This window comes from Macaca fascicularis, chromosome 7 (genome assembly GCF_037993035.2).
Source record: "Macaca fascicularis isolate 582-1 chromosome 7, T2T-MFA8v1.1".
Lineage (NCBI taxonomy): Eukaryota > Metazoa > Chordata > Mammalia > Primates > Cercopithecidae > Macaca > Macaca fascicularis.
In genome coordinates, this window is record NC_088381.1 from 3,858,488 (window position 1) to 3,870,852 (window position 12,365).

The following is a 12,365-nucleotide window of genomic DNA, read 5'->3' on the forward strand; positions in this document are numbered from 1 at the left end:
TCCATTCAGGGCCGTGGGTGGGGCGCATTCTTCGAATCTCCGCAGCCTGACTGGGTGAGCCCTATCACCCACCCCTCTTCGGGGAAGAACTCCAGCATGACCCCCAGGGCACCCCAGAGCCCCTGTGGCCTCCATCATGTGGCCTCGGCAGTCCTCGAGGCCTGACATGCCCACTGAGTTTCAGCTGGGAGCTGCTCTGTTGGGCTGAAGGAACCCTTTCCTGTCTGGACCGTCACCCTGCAGGGCTTCAGGAAATGCGTGCTCCTAGGGTCAAATTCCCAAGGAAGCGATCCTCCTGGAGGAACCATCCCTCCCGGTGGGTATTCGGTTGGCTCCCTAAGAAAACCCTAGTTGGCCCAAAGGCTGACTCTCGATGACTCCATGCTGCCTCACTCATGGCCCATGACCCCAACAGGATGCACTGACCTATGCCGCTCAAAGCCAGGGGCCTCACCTGGGCAGAAGAGCTCACTGAAAGACACAGGGAAGAAGGAGGGCTCAGGAAGGGGCCATCAAATTGCCCTGTCCCCGGGGAAGTGGAGCACGGACACCAAGCCTTCAAGGGGAGCCTGGGCTGCCTCACGAAGGAGTACACAGACAGCGCTGGGCCCCCACAAGATGCCCTTCATGTTCTCAAGTTCTCCAGTGCAAAATAAGTGTGGCCTTGCTAGAGATCTTTGGATCCCCGCATCGTCTTCCCTAATTCTTACCTATCCTGGGCTTCAGTGTAATCCTATTGAGCATGATTTTTAATTCATCACCTTTCTTCAGAACAATATAAGGTTCTCATCATCAGCCTAACCCAGGGCACACCCCTCCCCACCCATGCTTCTAGCAGGACCCCGATGTGCTCACCTTGGCTCAGTGCAGGAGCTGAGCATGCCAGCAAAGGCCCAAGCTTCAGTGCACTTGGAGCTGGGCACCTGGCTGACTGACATTGGCCCAAGAACAGTGGGCCCAATGCAAGTCTTTCTTCGGTCTCACCATCTGGGGGACAGCAGGATGGTATGTGTTCAAACTGACCTCCATGTGGGGAAGGCAGTAGGGGGTGGGAGCTCACATTTGCTCGCCCTCCATGGATACATGCGATGAGATCCATGTGAAGTACTGACTCGTCACCAATGCAGGACACCCTTAGCCCTCCCTGCCACCAAACCCTGGAGGAACAGGGCAGGCAAGTCACTGGGCTCAGGCAAAATGCACGGGTTGTGCCATACTGCAGGTCCCGAATCCATCTCCACTGCCAAAGATGGCTCCCCACACGACCCCAGGGCCTCCCTGGCACAAGTGGGCATGGGCCAGGGCCATGAGGCAGCTCATGGCCAACCAAGGTGGCTGGCCCAGATGCCACACACCGCTGCAGACCTGGCTATCGCATAGTCTGCCCCTAGGCGTGTTGGGCACGCATCAAGATGCCATCTCCAAGTGTGCGTGGAAACCACAACCTAGAGCTGCAGGGTCACATGCTTTCTCTGGTGGGTCACCATCCATACTCTGCCCACCTCACACACACAGAGCTAGGCCACACTTGCCCAATCCGGAGCAACATGGTGCCCTCTCCTTTGCTTGTTCCCAAGACCCCATCACCCTGGAGGTGACGCCACGGCTTAGAAGCAGCCTGAGCAGAAAATCCTAGGACAGGTTCCTCGACAGCAAGCTTTCCCACTTCAGGAGGCCACCCTTTACGACACTTGACCTCGGAGATAGGATGACCCCCGGGGGATGCAGGTTGTCCCTTGGCCAAAAGCCCACGAGTCCCAGGGCTGACCTACAGCACTACCAGATGCCGGCCAGAGCTCCACCTTAACCCACTCACAGGGAAACAACTCCGCCCCCCATCAGCCTCCAGGAGACCCACTGAGATGGCCCATTGCTAAACAGGGACAGTCGCATTCAGGGCCATAAGTGGGGCACAATCCTTGAATCTATACAACCCAACACCATGGGTCCATTCACGCACCACACTCTGGGGACCGAGAGCTCCCCATTATCCCCGTGGCACTCCGTAGCCCCTCTGGCCCCCCTCATGTAGCCTGGGCAGTCCTCAAGACCCTACCACAGCACCAAGTCTCAACTGGGCACTGTCCTGCTTTGGGGAGAAGGAACCCTTTCCTGCCTGGACCACCATCACCCCTTCAGGGCTTCAGAGAAGGTGTTCTCCTTGGGTTTGATTCCAAAAAGGCTGCCTTCCAGGAGAACCCTTCCGTTTCAGGTGGAAATTCAGGTCTGCTCCCTGAGAAAACCCTTGTGGCCCAAAGGCTGATCCTCGGGGACCCCACATGGTCTGGATCATGATCCATAACACCAGCAGGATCCACTCACCTATGTCAGTCAATGCCCAGCGGTCCTCCTAGGTGAAAGAGCTCACTGAAAGACAAAGGCGAGAACAGGGACTCAGGAAGGAGCCACCAACATTCCCTGCCCCTGGGGAACCGGAGCACCGACACCAAGCCCACACAGGGAACCTAGAGCACAGAGATAGGTTGGACCACCTCCAGATGCCCTTCAGAGCCTCCAGGTCTCCAGTCCAAAATACACTGGCCCTGATGGGGACCTTGGGATCCCAGCACCCTTTTCCAAAATTCTCCCCTAGGCTGGGCCTCAGCGTAATCCTATTGAGCATGATTTTTAAGTCATCACCTCTCTTCAGGACAATATAAGGTTCTCATCATTGACCCAACCCAGAGAACCCCCTCCCCACACAAACATCCAGTGGAACTCGGATGTGCTCACCACAGCGCATTGCAGGAGACCAGGGCACCAGGAAGGGCTGGAGCTTCAGTGCACCGAGGGCTAAGCACCTGGCTGATGGACACTGGCCCAGGAAAAGCGAGCCCAACAGAAGCCTCACCATCTGGGGAAACAGGTGGAGGACACTCCCTCCATGTGGAGAAGGGAGTGTTGGGTGCCAGCTCATGCTTGCTCCCCCTCCATGGATACATGTGACGAGATCCATGCAAAATACTGACTCATCACCTTCACAGGTGTCTCTCCCTGCCACCGAAGCTGTGAAGGACGAGACAGGTAGCTCACTGGGCTCAGGCAAAATGCCCAGGGTATGCAGGACTTCAGGACCTGAGAGCACTTCCGCTGGCCAAAACAGCTCCTCCACATGACCCCAGGGCTGCCCTGGGACCACTGGGCACAGGTCCGGGCCACCAGCCAGGTCACAGCCAACCAACGAGGCTGGCCCATCTGCCATGCGCCACCTGGGCATGCGGGGCATGCGTACAGGCACCCTCTCCATGCAGGCACCAGAAAAGAGAGCCTGGGGCCTCAGGGCCACTTGTTTTCTCTGGTGGGTCCCCGTCCATACTCCACATACCTCCCAGACGCAGAGCCAGTCACACATAGCCAATCCAGAGACTCATGGTGCCCTCCCCTTTGCTTGGTCCCAAGACCCCGCCACCCTGGAGGTGATACCATGACTCCCATGCAGCATGAGCAACAAATTCCCAGTACAGGTGCCTCAGTAGTGGGCCTTCCCAACTCAGGAGGCCACCTTTCACACTTGGGTGGCCCCCAGTGGGATGTGGGCTGCCCCTTGGCCCAAAGCCCATGAGTCCCAGGGCTGACCTGCAGCACCACCAGGTGCCAGCCAGAGCCAACCTTGACCCAACCCCAGGGAAATAACCCACCCTCCACCAGGCTCCAGGAGACCCACTGGGATGGCCCGTTGCTCAACAGGGATGGTCACATTCAGGGCCATGGGTAGGGTGGGATCCTTGAATCTCTGCTACCCAACCCCATGGGCCCATTCACACACCATACTCCAGGGACCAAGAGCTCCCTTGTTACAACATAGCACCCCGTAGCTCCTCTGGTCCCCCTTATGTGGCCCTGTTCTCATCATTGACCCAACCTAGGGAGCCCCCTCCCTGCACAAACAACCACTGGAACCCAGATGTGCTCACTACAGCACAGTGCAGGACAGCAGGGTGCCAGGAATGGTCAGAGTTTCAGCCTACTGGGGGCTGAGCACCTGGCTGACAGACACTGGCCCTCGGCCTGCGTGTCCAACACAAGTCTTCCTCCAGGCTCACCATCTGGAGAGACAGGAGGAGGACATGTGTCCAACCAGGGCCTCACACATCAATGCAGGGAAGGGGTTAAGGGAAACTCATTTGATGGGATCCATACTGAACACTGACCCAATACGGATACTGGGTACCCTTGGCCCTCCCTGTCATGAAACCCTGGAAAGACAGGACAAGCACGTCACCTGGCTTGGGCAAGGTGCCTGGGCTGCACTCTACTGCAGGCCCCAAGAGCACCTCCACTGCTCAGGCCAGCTCCCACACATGACCCCAGGGCCATACTGGGAACACAGGGCACAGGACAGGACCATCAACCAGCTCCTGACCAACCTAGGTGGTTGGCCAAGATGCCAACAGCCACTGCAGATCTGGCTGTCCCAGAGCCAGCACTTGAGTGTGGTGGGCATGAGCCCTGGTGCCCTCTCCGAGCCTAGGGACCACATGCTTTCTCTGGTAGGTACCCATCCATGCCCTGCCCAACTCCGCCACACAGAGCCCAGTCACACTCAGGCAATCAGGAACCAGATGGTGTCATCTCCTTTCCTTGGACTCAAGACCTTGCCATCCTGAGGTGACCCATGCCCCCTTGACCCAAAGCCCCCAAGTGTCAGAGCCAGCCTGCAGCACCACCGGGTGCCAGCCAGAGTTCAGCCTTGACCCAAAAGCACTGAAAGAGTGCTGTCCCCAACCAGGCTCAAGGAGGTGCCACTAAGATGGCCCATTACTCAACAGGGTTGGGTCCCATTCAAGGCCATGGGTGTGGAGCATTCCTTGAACCTCCACAGCCTGACAATGTGGACCCAGTCACTCACCCCACTCCAGGGAGAGAGAATTCCAGTGTGACCTCCAGGGTGCACTGCATCCCCTGTGCCCCACCTCCCCTTGTGCCCTGGGCAGTACTCCAGGCCTGACCTGGCCACCAAGTTTCAGCTGGGAGCTGCCCTACCTTGGGCTGAAGGAACCCCTTCCTGCTTGGACCACTGTCACCCCTGCAGGGCTTCAGGAAAGGCATGCTCCTTGGGTCAGATTCCAAAGGAAGCAGCCCTCCTGGAGAAACCATCCCTTCCTGGTGGGGAGTAGGTTGGCAGCCTGAGAAAACCCTAGTGGCCTGAAGGCTGAATGTCGTGGACCCCATGCTGCATCACTCATGGCCCATGACCAAAACAGGATGTCCTCACCTATGCTGCTCAAGGCTGGGGGGACCACTTGGACAGAGGAGCTCACTGAAAGACACAGGGGAGAGTGGGGGCTCAGGAAGGAGCCTCCAATGTGCCCTGCCCCCGGGAACCTGAAGCCCAGATACCAAGCCAGTGCAGGGAGCCTGGGCTGTCTCACGGAGGAGCGCAGAGACAGGGTTGAGCCCACCAGAAGCCATTCAGGGCCTCAAGGTCTCCAGCCCAAAATATATTTGCTCTGTCAGGGACCTCAGAATCCCAGTGCCCTCTGCCAAAATTCTCACCTAGGCTGGGCCTCAGTGTAATCCTATTGAGCATGATTTTTAAGTCATCACCTCTCTTCAGGACAATTTAAGGTTCTCATCATCGACCCAACCCAGGGTACCCCCTCCTTGCGCATGCATCCAGCAGGACCCAGATGGGCTGACCACAGCTCAGTGCAGGAGCCAAGAGTACCAGGAAGGGCCCAAGCTTCAACACACTGGGGGCTGGGTACCTGGCTGACTGACATTGGCCCAGGAACAGCGGGCCCAACACAAGTTTCCCTCTGAGGTCACCATCTGGGGAGACAGGAGGAAGACTTGTGTCCAAACTGACCTCCATGTGGGGAAGGGGGTCAGGGGTGCCAGCTCACCCTTTCTCGCCCTCCATGGACACATGTGATGAGTTCAATGTGAAATACTGACTCGTTAAGTACATGGTGCACTGTGAAGTACGTGGTCCTCCCTTCCACGAACCCAAAAAGGAAAGGGCAGGTGGGTCACTGGGCTTGAGCAAAACACCTCAGCTGCACTATACTACAGGCCCCCAGAACACTTCCACTGTTCAAAATGGCTCCCCTGCATGACCCCAGGGCTGCCCTGGGGCCACTGGGCACAGACCTGGGCCACCAGCCAGGTCACGGCCAACCAAGGAGGCTGGCCCAGATGTCACAACCTGCTGAAAACCTGGCAGTTGCAAAGCCTGCCGCTGGGCACGGCATGCTTGTCCAGGCACCCTCTCCAAGCATGCACCAGAAATCGTAGCCTGGGGCTGCAGTGCCACGTGCTTTCTCTGGTGGGTCCCCATCCATACTCCACACACCTCCCACACACACAGACAGCCACACTTGGTCAATCGGGAGACACATGGTGCTCTCTCTTTTGCTTGGGCCCAAGACCCCGCCACCCCGGATGTGACCCCAAAGCTCAGAAGAAGCTTGAGCGACCAATTCCCGGGACACGGCCCTCAACAGCAGGCCTTTCCACCTCAGGAGGCCACACTTCCAGACACTTGACGTCGGAAAAAAGGTGACTCCCCAGTGGGATGCAGGCTCCCCCTTGGCCCAACGCCCATGAGTCCCAGTGCTGACCTGCAGCACCACCAGGTGCCGGTCAGAACTCTGCTCTCACCCAACCCCGGGGAAAAAACACCACCCCCCAACCAGGCTCCAGGAGACCCACTGGGATGGCCCATTGCTCAACAGGGACCGTCTCATTCAGGGCCATAGTGGGGTGAGATCCTTGAATGTCCATGACCAAACCCAAGAGGCCCATTTGTGCACCACATGCCAGGCACCGAGAACTCCCATGTGACCCCTGTGGCACCCTGGAGGCTCTCAGTCCCCCTCACGTGGCCTGGGCAATCCTTGAGGTCTGACCCAAGCACCGAGTGTCAGCTAGGAGCTGCCCTGTGTGGGGCTGAAAAAAACCCTTTCCTGCCTGGACCACCATCAACCCTGCAGGGCTTCAGGGAAGGTGTCCCCCTTGGGTCTGATTCCCCAAAACGCCACCCTCCTGGAGAACCTATGCCTCCCCGGTGGGAATTCAGGTTGGCTTCCTGAGAAAAAACCCTTATGGCCATAACACTGACCCTGGGGGACTCCTGTGGTCTGGCTCATGACCCATGACCACAGCAGGATCCACTCACCTATGCCGGTCAATGCCAGGTGGCCTGCCTAAGCAGAAGAGCTCACTGAAAGACACAGGGGAGAACAGGGACTCAGGGAGGAGCCACCAATGTTCCCCGGCCCAGGGAACCGGAGTGCCACAGCAAGCCCACACAGGGAGCCTGGGCTGCCTCACAGAGGAGAGCAGAGACAGGTTGAGCCACCTCCAGATGCCCTTCAGAGCCTTGAAGTCTCCAGCCTAAAATACAAGGGCCCTCCCGGGAACTTTGGGATCCGAGTGTCCTCTTCCAAAATTCTCACCTAGGCTGGGCCTCAGCGTAATCCTATTGAGCATGATTTTTAAGTCATCACCTCTCTTCAGAACATTATAAGGTTCTCATCATTGACCCAACCTAGGACAACTCCTCCCCGCACTTGCATCGAGCAGGACCAGGATATGCTCACCACAGCTCAGTGCAGGAGACCAGGGCACCAGGAGAGGCCTGAGCTTCAGTGCACCTGGGACTGGGAACTGGTTGACAGACACTGGTCCAGGGCCATTGGGCCCAATGCAAGTCTTCCTCCAGGCTCACCATCTGGGGGGACAGGAGAAGGACATGTGTCCAAATAGGGCCTCACATCTCCATGTGGAGAAGGGGGTAAGGGATATCCCTGTAATGGGTTCCATGTGGAACACTGACTGGTCATGGATGCAGGGCACCCTTGGCCCTCCCCATCACCAAACCCTGAAAAAACAGGGCAGGCTGGTCCCAGACACCTGGGCTGCACCCTACTTCTGGTCGGGAGAACACCTCCACTGGCCCCGCCAGCTTCCTTGCATGATCCCAGGGTTGCCCTGTGACCACTGGGCATGGACCACAGCCACCAGCCCGCTCCTGGCCAACCAAGGAGGGTAGCCTGGAAGCTATGCACCATTGCAAACCTGGCAGTCACAAAGCCTGCCTCTGGGTGTGGTGGGCATCCACTGAGGAGCCCTCCCCAAGTGTGCACTGAAAATCACAGCCTGGGGACCCGGGCCATGTGCTTTCACTGGTGGGACCCCATCCATAACCCACACATGTCCCAAACAGAGAACCAGGCCACACTCGGCCAATCAAGGGCCACATGGTATCTTCTCGTTTCCTTGGGCCCAAGATCCTGCGAACCTGGAGGTGACCCCATGGCTCAGAAGCCAGGGTGGCAAATTCCCGGTACAATACCCTAGACAGTGGACTTTCCCACCTCAGAATGCCACTGTTACTGCCACTCAAACATGGAGAACAGGTGACCCCCATGGGATACAGGCTGCCCCCCTCAGCCCAAAGCCCATGGGTCACAGGACTGGCCTGAAGCACCACCAGGAGCCAGCCAGATCTCAACCTTGACCAACCCCATTGAAATTGCACCACCCCTGACCAGGCTCAATATGTGCCACTGGGATGGCCCATTGTTCAACAGGATCGGCCCCATTCAGGGCCACAGGTGGGATGACATCCTTGAACCTCTGTGGCCCAACCCGGTCACCACCCCCCAGGAACATGCCCGGGAACCAAGAGCTCCCATGTGATACCCGTGGCACCCCGGAGCCCTTCTGGCCCCCCTCATGTGACCTGGGCAGTCCTCAAGACCTGACCCACACACCAAGTCTCAAATAGGCGATGTCCTGCATGGGGCTGAAGGAACCCTTTGCCATCTGGACCATCATCACCCTTTCAGGGCTTCAGGGAAGGCATCCTCCTCAGGTAAGATTCCCAAGGAAGCTGCCCTCCTGGAGAAACCATGCCTCGCTGGTGGGAATTAGGGTTGGCTCCCTGAGGAAACCCTCATGGCCCAAAGTCTGACCCTCAGCAACCCCAAGCAGCCTGGCTCATGGACCATGACACCAGCAGGACCCACTCACCTATGTTGGTCAATGCCAGGAGGCCACCCCTTGGCAGAAGAATTCACTGAAAGACACAAGGGGAGAAGAACCAGGGCTCAGGGAGGAGCCACCCACGTGCCATGTCCCTGGGGAACAGAAGGGCCAACACCAAGCCCGCACAGGGAGCCTGGGCTGCCTCACAGAGGAGAACAGAGACAGAGTTGGACCCCCTTCAGATACCCTTCAGGGCCTCCAGGGCTCCAGCCCAAAATACAGTGGCCCTGCCGGAAATCTTGGGATCCCAGCAACCTCTTCCAAATTTCTCACCTAGGTTGGGCCTCAGCGTAATCATTGAGCATGGTAATTTTAAGTCATCACCTCTCTTCAACACGATATAGGGTTCTCATCATTGACCCAACCCAGGGCACCCCCCTTCCTCACACATGCATCCAGCAGGACCCAGATGTGCTCACCACAGGTCAGTGCAGGAGACCAGGGCACCAGGAAGGGCCTGAGCTTCAGCGAACCAGGGGCTGAGCACCTGGCTGATGGACGCTTGCCAGGGTCCATTGGTCCTGACATGTCTTCCTTCAGGCTCACCATCTGGATGGACAGGAGGAGGACATGTGTCTGAACAGGGCCTCACACCTCCAGGTGGGGAATGGGGTAAGGGATACCCATGTGATGGGATCCATGTGGAACACTGACCTGTCACGGATACAGGGCACCCCCGGCCCTTCCCATCATCAAACCCTGAAAAAACAGGGCAGGTGGATCACTGGGCTTGGGCAAGATCCCTGGTCTTCATGCTACTGCAGACCTTGAGGGCACCTCCAGTGCGCCCTCTGGCTTCTCCTTTGCACCAGCCAGGTCTACCCCAGGACCACTGAACATGGGACAGGGTCACTGATATGCTCATAGCCAACTGAGGAGGCTGGCCCAGAAGCCATCTGCTGCTGTGGACATGGAAGTTGCATAGCCTGCTCCTGGGCGTGGTGGGCACCTGCCCAGGTGCTCTCTCCAAGTCACACCTGAAATCGCAGCCTGGAGTCCCAGGGCCATGTGCTTTCTCTGGTGGGTCCCCATCAATGCCCCACACATGTCCCAAACACAGAGCCAGGCCACCCTTGGCCAATCCTGGGCCACATGGTGTACTTTCCTTTCCTTAGGCCCAAGACCCTGCCTCTCTGGACATGACCCCATGGCACAGAAAAAGCCTGGGCAGCAAATTCCTGGGACAGGACCATCAACAGCAGGCCTTCCCACCACACATTCCACTCTTCCAGCCACTCACTCATGGGGAAGGGGTGACCTCCAGCAGGACACAGGCTGTCGACTTGGCCTAACGCCCATGAGTCCCAGGTCTGACCCACAGCCCCACCAGGCGCTGGCCAGAGCTCAGCCTTGACCCAAACCCAGGGAAATAGCACTGCCCCCAACCAAGCTCAAAGAGGTGCCATGGGATGGTCCATAGCTCAACAGTCCCATTTTGAGCCATGGTTGCAGTGCAATCCTTGAATTTCCATGGCCCAACCCCATGGGCTCATTCAAGCACCCCTGTCCGGGGAAAGAGAGCTCTTGCATGGCCCCCGTGGTGCCCCGGAGGCCCTGTGGCCCCCATCATGCGGCCTGGGCAGTCCTCGAGGCCAACACACGCACCGAGTCTTAGCTAGGAGCTCCTCTGCATGGGGATGAAGGACCTGCCTGGACCACTGCCATCCCTGCAGGGCTTCAGGAAAGCCACGTCTTGGGTACAATTCCCAAGGAAGCTGCCCTCCTGGAGAAACTGTCCCTCCCCAGTGGAAATACAGGTTGGCTCCCTGAGGAAACCCTCCTGTCCTAAAGACTGACCCTCGGTGACCCCATGCGGCCTGACTCATGGCCCATGACGGCAGCAGGATGCACTCACCTATGCTAGTCAAGGCCAAGGGCCCCTTCTGAGCTGAAGAGTTCACTGAAAGACACAAGGTGAGAATGAGGACTCAGGAAACAGCCACCAATGTGTCCTGCCCTCAGGAAATCAGTGCGCTGACACCAAGTCCACACCGGGAGCCTGCTGTGCTTCATGGAGGAGCACAGAGACAGGGCTGGGTCCCCATGAGAGGCCCTTGAGGGCCTCCAGGTCTCCAGCCCAAAATACAGTGACCCTGTCAGGGACCTCGTGATTCCCAGTGTCCACTTCCAAAATTGTCACCTAGGCTGGGCCTCAGCGTAATCCTATTGAGCATGATTTTTAAGTCATCACCTCTCTTCAGGACAATATAAGGTTCTCATCATTGACCCAACCCAGTGCACCCCGCTCCCCATGCATACATCTGTTTTACAGCTGTCTGCCCTGCAGGAGCTGTAAAAACCCTTTGCTGCTTGAAACATCATCACTTCTGCAGGTCTTCAGAGAAAATGTCCTCCATGGGTCTGATTAGAAAGAAAGTGGCCCTCTGGGAGAACCCATCCCTCCCCATTGGGGATTCCCCCACTCACTGAGGAAACCCTCCTGTCCCTAAGGCTGACCTGGCGTCCCCACGCAGCCTGGCTCATGGCCCATGACACCAGCAGGTTCCACTCGCCTATGCTGGTCACTGCCAGGGGGCCACCTGGGCAGAAGATGTCACTGAAAGACACAAGGGAGAAGGGGGACTCAGGGAGGAGCCGCCAACCTGCCCCGCCCCTGGGGAATGGGACTCTGACACCAAACTCCGTAAGCCTGGGCTGCCTCACAGAGGAGTGCAGACAGGGCTGGGGGCCGCCAAGATGCCCTTCAGGACCTTGAGGTCTCCAACCCAAAATACAGTGGCCCTGCCAGGGACCTCAGGATCCCAGCATCCTCTTCCAAAATTCTCCCCTAGGTTGGGCCTCAGCGTAATCCTATTGAGCATGATTTTTAAGTCATCACCTCTCTTCAGACAATATAAGGTTCTCATCATCGACCCAACCGAGGGCACCCCCCTCCCATGCATGCATCCAGTGGGACCCAGACGGGCTCACCACAGCTCAGGGCATGAGACCAGGGCTCCAGGAAGGGCCTGAGCTTCAGCACATCAGGAGCTGGGCACCTGGCTGACAGACACTGGCCTGGGTCCATTGGGCCCAATGCAAGTCTTCCTCTGAGCTCACCATCTAGGACAGGAGGAGGACACGTGTCCAAATAGGGCCTCATGCCTTTATGTGGGGAAGGTGGGTAGGGGATATCCATGTGATAGGATCCGTGCACTGATGCATCACAAAGACAGACACAGACCACCTTTGGCCCTCCCAGCCACCCAACCCCGGAAGGACAAGGTAGGCAGGTCACTGGTCTCATGCAAAAAGTCCAGGCTGCACCCTACTGCAGGTCCTGAGAGCACCTCCACTGACCTGCTGGCTGCCCTGCACAATGCCAGGTCCACCCTGAGACCACTGGGCACAGGCCAGGGCCACCAGCCAGC

The 12,365-nt window shown here is 57.9% G+C and overlaps 1 protein-coding gene and 7 non-coding genes across 8 annotated transcripts in view; all 8 read right to left on the minus strand.

Annotated features, from left to right (window-relative positions):
- The window catches only part of LOC135964404 (uncharacterized), a 229,367-nt gene that overhangs the window by 188,502 nt on the left and 28,500 nt on the right, over positions 1 to 12,365 (minus strand). The window contains exons 26-34 of the mRNA XM_065547237.2: positions 11,926 to 12,057; positions 11,452 to 11,551; positions 10,850 to 10,894; positions 9,414 to 9,543; positions 8,980 to 9,025; positions 7,545 to 7,675; positions 7,121 to 7,165; positions 2,734 to 2,854; positions 2,323 to 2,367 (exon numbers count right to left, since the gene is read on the minus strand). The gene's annotated coding sequence lies outside the window, so the exon portion shown is untranslated. The remainder of the gene's footprint in view (positions 1 to 2,322; positions 2,368 to 2,733; positions 2,855 to 7,120; positions 7,166 to 7,544; positions 7,676 to 8,979; positions 9,026 to 9,413; positions 9,544 to 10,849; positions 10,895 to 11,451; positions 11,552 to 11,925; positions 12,058 to 12,365) is intronic.
- LOC123574887 (small nucleolar RNA SNORD115) lies at positions 718 to 799 on the minus strand. The gene has a single exon (XR_006700070.1). It is a non-coding gene; the product is annotated as a small nucleolar RNA SNORD115 (small nucleolar RNA).
- Positions 2,597 to 2,678, minus strand: LOC123574822 (small nucleolar RNA SNORD115). Its single transcript, XR_006700005.1, has one exon. It is a non-coding gene; the product is annotated as a small nucleolar RNA SNORD115 (small nucleolar RNA).
- Positions 5,504 to 5,585, minus strand: LOC123574853 (small nucleolar RNA SNORD115). Its single transcript, XR_006700036.1, has one exon. It is a non-coding gene; the product is annotated as a small nucleolar RNA SNORD115 (small nucleolar RNA).
- On the minus strand, positions 7,408 to 7,489 carry LOC123574843 (small nucleolar RNA SNORD115). Its single transcript, XR_006700026.1, has one exon. It is a non-coding gene; the product is annotated as a small nucleolar RNA SNORD115 (small nucleolar RNA).
- Positions 9,275 to 9,356, minus strand: LOC123574889 (small nucleolar RNA SNORD115). Its single transcript, XR_006700072.1, has one exon. It is a non-coding gene; the product is annotated as a small nucleolar RNA SNORD115 (small nucleolar RNA).
- On the minus strand, positions 11,142 to 11,223 carry LOC123574823 (small nucleolar RNA SNORD115). The gene has a single exon (XR_006700006.1). It is a non-coding gene; the product is annotated as a small nucleolar RNA SNORD115 (small nucleolar RNA).
- LOC123574861 (small nucleolar RNA SNORD115) lies at positions 11,790 to 11,870 on the minus strand. The gene has a single exon (XR_006700045.1). It is a non-coding gene; the product is annotated as a small nucleolar RNA SNORD115 (small nucleolar RNA).